The sequence below is a fragment of the Brachyistius frenatus genome, unplaced genomic scaffold, assembly GCF_029030835.1.
Source record: "Brachyistius frenatus isolate BFR_SWC_R1_liver_20210118 unplaced genomic scaffold, ASM2903083v1 Contig_15, whole genome shotgun sequence".
Classification (NCBI taxonomy): domain Eukaryota; kingdom Metazoa; phylum Chordata; class Actinopteri; family Embiotocidae; genus Brachyistius; species Brachyistius frenatus.
The window spans coordinates 3,044,893-3,050,892 of record NW_027210614.1 but is presented as its reverse complement, the minus strand read 5'-3'; positions in this window follow the sequence as shown (position 1 = coordinate 3,050,892).

The window sequence follows — 6,000 nt, the reverse complement described above, 5'->3', positions numbered from 1 at the left end:
TTAGAGCCGTCAATTTTTAATCCATTTAGGATGTAAAAATATTCACAGCTAAATTGAAGGAAACCATCAGATCTGCTTAAGCTTAAGTTACAATGACTTTCTTGCTATAACGGGTCAAAATTTCTGCTGTGAAAATGGCCCACAAATACCTTTTTAGCTATGTTTTGTCAAAGTGATGCAATGCTTTGTAAATACTTTTGCGGTTTCAGTGAGTTTTTTGCATTTTAGATTATTTGGATTAAGCTCTGAATCTGCTGTCAATTACATTGAAAAAGTTTTTTTCTTATGAATATACCTGTATTTTTTTCTTCTTCTTTTCCCCCTACTGACATGCAGTTCTTCCTCGGCCTCACCGGTGAAGTGTGGAGTCTTGTGGTGTAACCGTAAAATAATGACTCCCATATGGCCATGAAAGCACTCACACATTCATGACACTGAAATGATGCATATGAACAATCATACTGTATTTAAATGTTGAAGTCGATTGGTATATCATCTAAATCAGTTGTATTAATAATCTTCTCTATCACCAGCAAACAAGGAACGCAGAATAAACCAGTTTTTATAAATTTTTAGAGGTGCATTAAGTTTTCCAACAAGTCCCCCAACCGATATGACCATATTGGTCTGGTGGTTCTTACCACAGATTACCACTCAGGAGTGTTTCCTAAATTAGCGCCCCCGATAGGCACCAAAACCATTTGTTAGGTTTAGGGAAAGATAATGGTTTGGGTTAAAATGATGGCTTGAACAAAGTTATTACATCTTTAGAGTTATGCAACTGTCAACATTAGTTATGCAACATTTGATATTTACATTTTCATTAAAAAACTGTGGTGAGGAAGGAGAGGTGAACAGTGGTCTGCTGTATCGAACTATCAACCCATCCTTTCTATAGACGTCATCTGAACTGTGTAACCTCTCCACCTATCATTCATGTGGCTACCATGACAAATAAAAAAAATAATAGATTTTCCATTGGCATTCTTTCTATACTACCGGTACATGATTTTAATACAATACTTGGCACCAGCATGTAACACAGTGTGAAGAGATTGTGGTCATTTCACATAAGGTCAAAGATCATTTGTTGACAAGACACCCAAGACATCAGATTGTTGTTAATTACGAGCGCTAGAAGTCACTTCATAAATGTGGTTCATAAAAAATAATAAGTACATTTTTTTGAGGCGGACGGTATGCCTTGCTTATATCACAAACATCAAAAATCACAAGGCCCATGATGATTGTCATATGATCTGTATTGGCAGGTGCTGTGACACAACACCTCCCCCCGCCCCCGGCCTGTCCACACATATATACACACACACACATTACCATTACCCCGTGTAGTGTCTATGCCTTCCCCCTTCCTCTGTCATCACCTCTGCCTGACACACCTCCAGGAGGCCCTACACTACTCAACAAGGGATTTTATTCAAATATCTCTCAAACTCCATTCCCTTTCTCACAATAACTTCGCCCCCATTATCCAACACCCCCCCCCCCCCACACACACACACCCCGCCCATCGCACTTTCTTCTCTTCCTTGAAGGGGTGTTAGAGCAGAGAAATGTCCATACAGTACAGTATAGCACAAGCAATGTCACAGGTTACGACCTTAGCATGAGATTTTATTTATTTCCCACAGATTAGAGACAATTAAGAGGAATTAATTTTGTGCATTTCAATTTGTGTAACATTTTACCATTATTATTTGTATTTATCTGTCAGAAAAGACAAGTATAATAAGTAATATTTTTTCATGCTTGGTCTTTCTCTCTGCCTGCTCAGTGTTTTAATTTTTTCTTATGCTCATCTGTGATCTGCCTACAGGAGCCCCTGGCTGCGCAGGGGGATTTCCCATATCATGCAGTACCAAGATTTAACAGTACAAGGCAGTATTGTAAATCTATGCTGACAGCACATCACTTTGTTTCACTGTATGTTGGCAAGAGTGAGAACAGAGTAATTGGCATATGCATCACTAATACATTAACTTGTGAATTGATCAATATACCTAATTAAAAACACCTCTTTTGATACTCTTCAATGTTAGACATCTGTGCCTAATCCCTTTGTGCTTGTGCTCCCTTTCTCCCTTTCACCCCCGTTTCTTCTTTCTGTGGGAATTGTCAGTGGAAACAGGTCAGCATCACCAAGGAATTCACTTGTTGTGGAGATCTTGCTTGGCTTCCATGCAAAAACCCCCCCAAAAAAACAGGTTGGCAGATTGGGAGTTACAGAAAGGCTCGGCACAATCCTCAAAACCTTGTTGGGCTTCCAAGTTGGAAGACAGAGGAGAAGGCTTCATTTTTCTTGAGGGGACACAGTGATTATGAGGATAATAATGAAGAGGAAATAATGGGGAAGTGCAGAAGTAGGAGGAGGTAGTCCCTGACTCTGACATTCATCTGTCACTGGACTGTAGATGAGGGCTGCAGCACACAGTGAAACGGACAGTCATAACCGTTTATGTGTACCATTGTTAGATGACGTGATTGTTTGAGGTCTGATTACTCGACTTGCCGTCTAGTCTTTGTTTAAGATACTGAAGTTCAGTGAAGGGAGGAGAGTGAGGGTGGTCGATAAATATAAATATTGTGTATATGTCACAGAATGAGGTCCATGTGTGTTGTTTGGCCCTGTGGGGCACTTTATTTGTCTTTTTCAGCTCTTTCTCTTTCATTTCTCACCTTCTTTAAAGGACATAGATAGATAGATAGATAGATAGATAGATAGATAGATAGATAGATAGATAGATAGATAGATAGATAGATAGATAGATAGATAGATAGATAGATAGATAGATAGATAGATAGATAGATAGATAGATAGATAGATAGAGAAAGAGAGAGAGAGAGAGAGAGAGAGAGAGAGAGACAGACAGACACAGACAGACAGACAGACAGGCAGACCAACAGACAGATACTTATTTTTGAACAACTGTTTAGGCTGTCAAGTTGCAATGGGAACATTTCTATGTCCTACCACAAATTCTCAATTGGATTTACTTCTGGACTCTGACATTGTTGTTTTGAAGCCATTCCTATTTAGCTTTGGCTTTATGTTTGGGGTCATTGTGTTGCTAAAAAAAATAAATCTGTCACAAACTGGAGAGGAACTACACAGTGAGGGCTTTCTGCCAAAATGTCATTGTGCTGTGAATCTTCCAGGGCCGGCTGCAGAAAAGAGTTCCTCACAGTTCAGTGCTGCCACCAGCATGCCTAATGGTGGACATTTGGCTTAACCACATGACCACAAGCCAGTTTTGGTATCATAAGACCAGATGAAGTTAGGGTTGTTTCAGAGTGTCGTAAGTGCGTTTTCCTAGACTTCAGTACCGATGACTAGTGAGTTTTCCTCCAAAGTGACTTTTTCTTTTCTATTCAAAACAGTCATGAGGCTGCAACTTGTGAACCACCTGAGCCGCTGTTGTTACTGTTTTTGTCATCCCACTGCAGTTTCACATTTCATTTTTCAAACTTGACTTTGACATGACTTTTGCTATCAGTCAGTTTATTTTACATATTTTATTGATTTACATATATTTGTTCAATATTGATTTGACATGACAGTCTTTCTACTGTCTGTGTTTGTCTTGATAGAACAATTGAATTACTCTCTTATAGGAACAATTTTACTCATGCAGTTTAGATCTCATTCTACAGTATGAGAAAGAAATTGATTAGACACAATAATTAATTAACTGTAAAATCAAAAAGTTCAAAACTCTTTGGAAATTAGTTGCCTGAAGCATATTTTTAAAAATCATCTCTCACTGCTGGGAAATCTGTTTCACATGATGATTGTATTTTTCTATAATTGATTTTCATTTTTCGGCTACATACATGTTATAATAACATGTACTGTTATTTTACATTAAGTAGGTGAAAATGGCCAGAAATCGCTCAAAGTCACCGTTTGGTGCATCCACAGGAGAAAACTGATCATGTAAAGTTTCTGCCTTTTCACTGACTGACAAATGACAAATGTGTATCATATTGATCGATAAAGGATTTTGGAAGTTTTGCATGCAGGTGATACGGGAGCTTCTTTATTAAATACACGCCCCTGTGCATGTTAAACTGGATATCCTGTGCATGGTCACTACTTTGACGCATGAGTAGCTACTGCAAGAGTGTGCTCGTAATCCCTGCGAAATTATTACTGGGGGCTGGCAGGGGGTGGAGGTTGCCTTTGGGGTGTCGAAGCGGGTCCCATGAATTGGGGATGGCGCTGTGTACAGTGTGAGCGAGTTAGCAGCCAAAGTTGCAGGCAGGAAAGTTCGCTGGAGAGGCGACCCGTGATCCAAAGTTCCTCTGTCATACTACGTCCAGTGCAAACATGCGGACTGCAGACTTCAAATAACAAGGACTTCTGTGCTGTTTTGTGGATGTTTTGGATGCATTTCTACTTGTCCTTGAAAAATAACAGTAATCGGTTTGCTGCCTTCGCTGCACGCTGTCGTTTCAATGGACCACCGTCTATCTTATCATTCAGTGAGTAACTTGGACAAAAATTGATTGCATGATTTCCTGACTTGGAGACAAGTGTTTATCACGAGTATGACTTAGCTGTTGACGTTATGCCATGTAGCCTAGTCTTGGGTGTTTAAAAACAATGAACCCCCGTGACCAGGAACTGGCACCCTTATCTCGGAAACACCGACTCATGGCTGCAGCCATGCCCGGTGAAGACAGCCCATTGCCCGGTAACACTTCCAGGACTGATCGGAATGGATACGGGGGACTTGTTCACTGTTTTATATGTGGAAGCGGAGTTACACCAGGGAAGGAAATAAGGCTACAAGTGACATATCAGAAAGAGAGGGCTCCTTTTTTCCCGTTTCTGCAAAATCAGGAGCCAGCCCCGGGTGCGTGTGAAGTGAGCCCGGATGGACATGCGCTGGTGTGCGCCGTATGCCACTGCTTTCTGACGGAGCAGTGGAACTCCTTCGAGCGGAGTAGGACGCCCATTGAGAAGCGCATGTACTGGTTGAAACGGCCGTACCAGTGTGACTCTCGCCGGGTCCCACAGGAGTGGAACATCTCTTATGATCTGGAGAGGCGAATCAGTGTCAGCAGCCAGAACTACGACGGGGGCGCAGACTCTGATTTCTCATCTTTTTCTGACAACGAGAACATATCAGATCAGGAGATGGATCTAATCGACAGAGGAGGCAAAGACAAGTGTCTGAAAACATCTGTCAAATCACCAAGAGACGGTAGCAGGAAAAACAATGTCATCAGTATTAAAAACAGCCCAGATTCACAGCGGACATTGCGCTACCCGGTGGGTGTTTATGGGGCAGAGGGATCACCAAAAGCAGAGAGCGTTCTGGCGGTGAGGCGCGGAGCTAAAATTATAAATAATGTCTGTCAATCATCAGAATCTCTGGCAAAGTCCCAAGAGAGATTCCCCCAGCGATGTTATGACAATCCTCTCTCTGACACACCTGTGCAAGACAACGGGGTCATTATGCGCAACAGGCGATGGCTGGAGGAGGAGAATGTCAGACATGTGGAGTCGCGTCAGATCCAGCGTGTTGCCGACAGCAGCCGTGCTCCGTCCAGGCATCCGTCTCTGCTGTACCGAGGAAGATGCGAGGATAACTCCAACGCTGCACTGTCCTCTGTGGGCAGCCTTGCTGTCACCCCAAAATGTAACATAGCTGTTCCCAGGGAGAGCAACTCTGACAACTCTGATGAGGATGAGATTAACATTACAAGTGATGATGACAGAGACATGTATGACAGCAGATCATGCCCAACAACTCATCTCAGACCTTTCACAGACCTTTCAGCAAGAAAGCGTGCCCCCCTGCAACAGATTGCAGATTTCAGTCCAGATGAGTGTGTGTGCTATATCTGTGGCACCGGGCTTAGACATGATGGCCGTTTTAAAGTCAGTGTTCAGAAACAGGAGAGGGCGCAGGGTGAGCCCTTCTTTCCCTTCCTGTGGCTTCACTCTGCTCCTCGTGGTGCATTACCCATCAG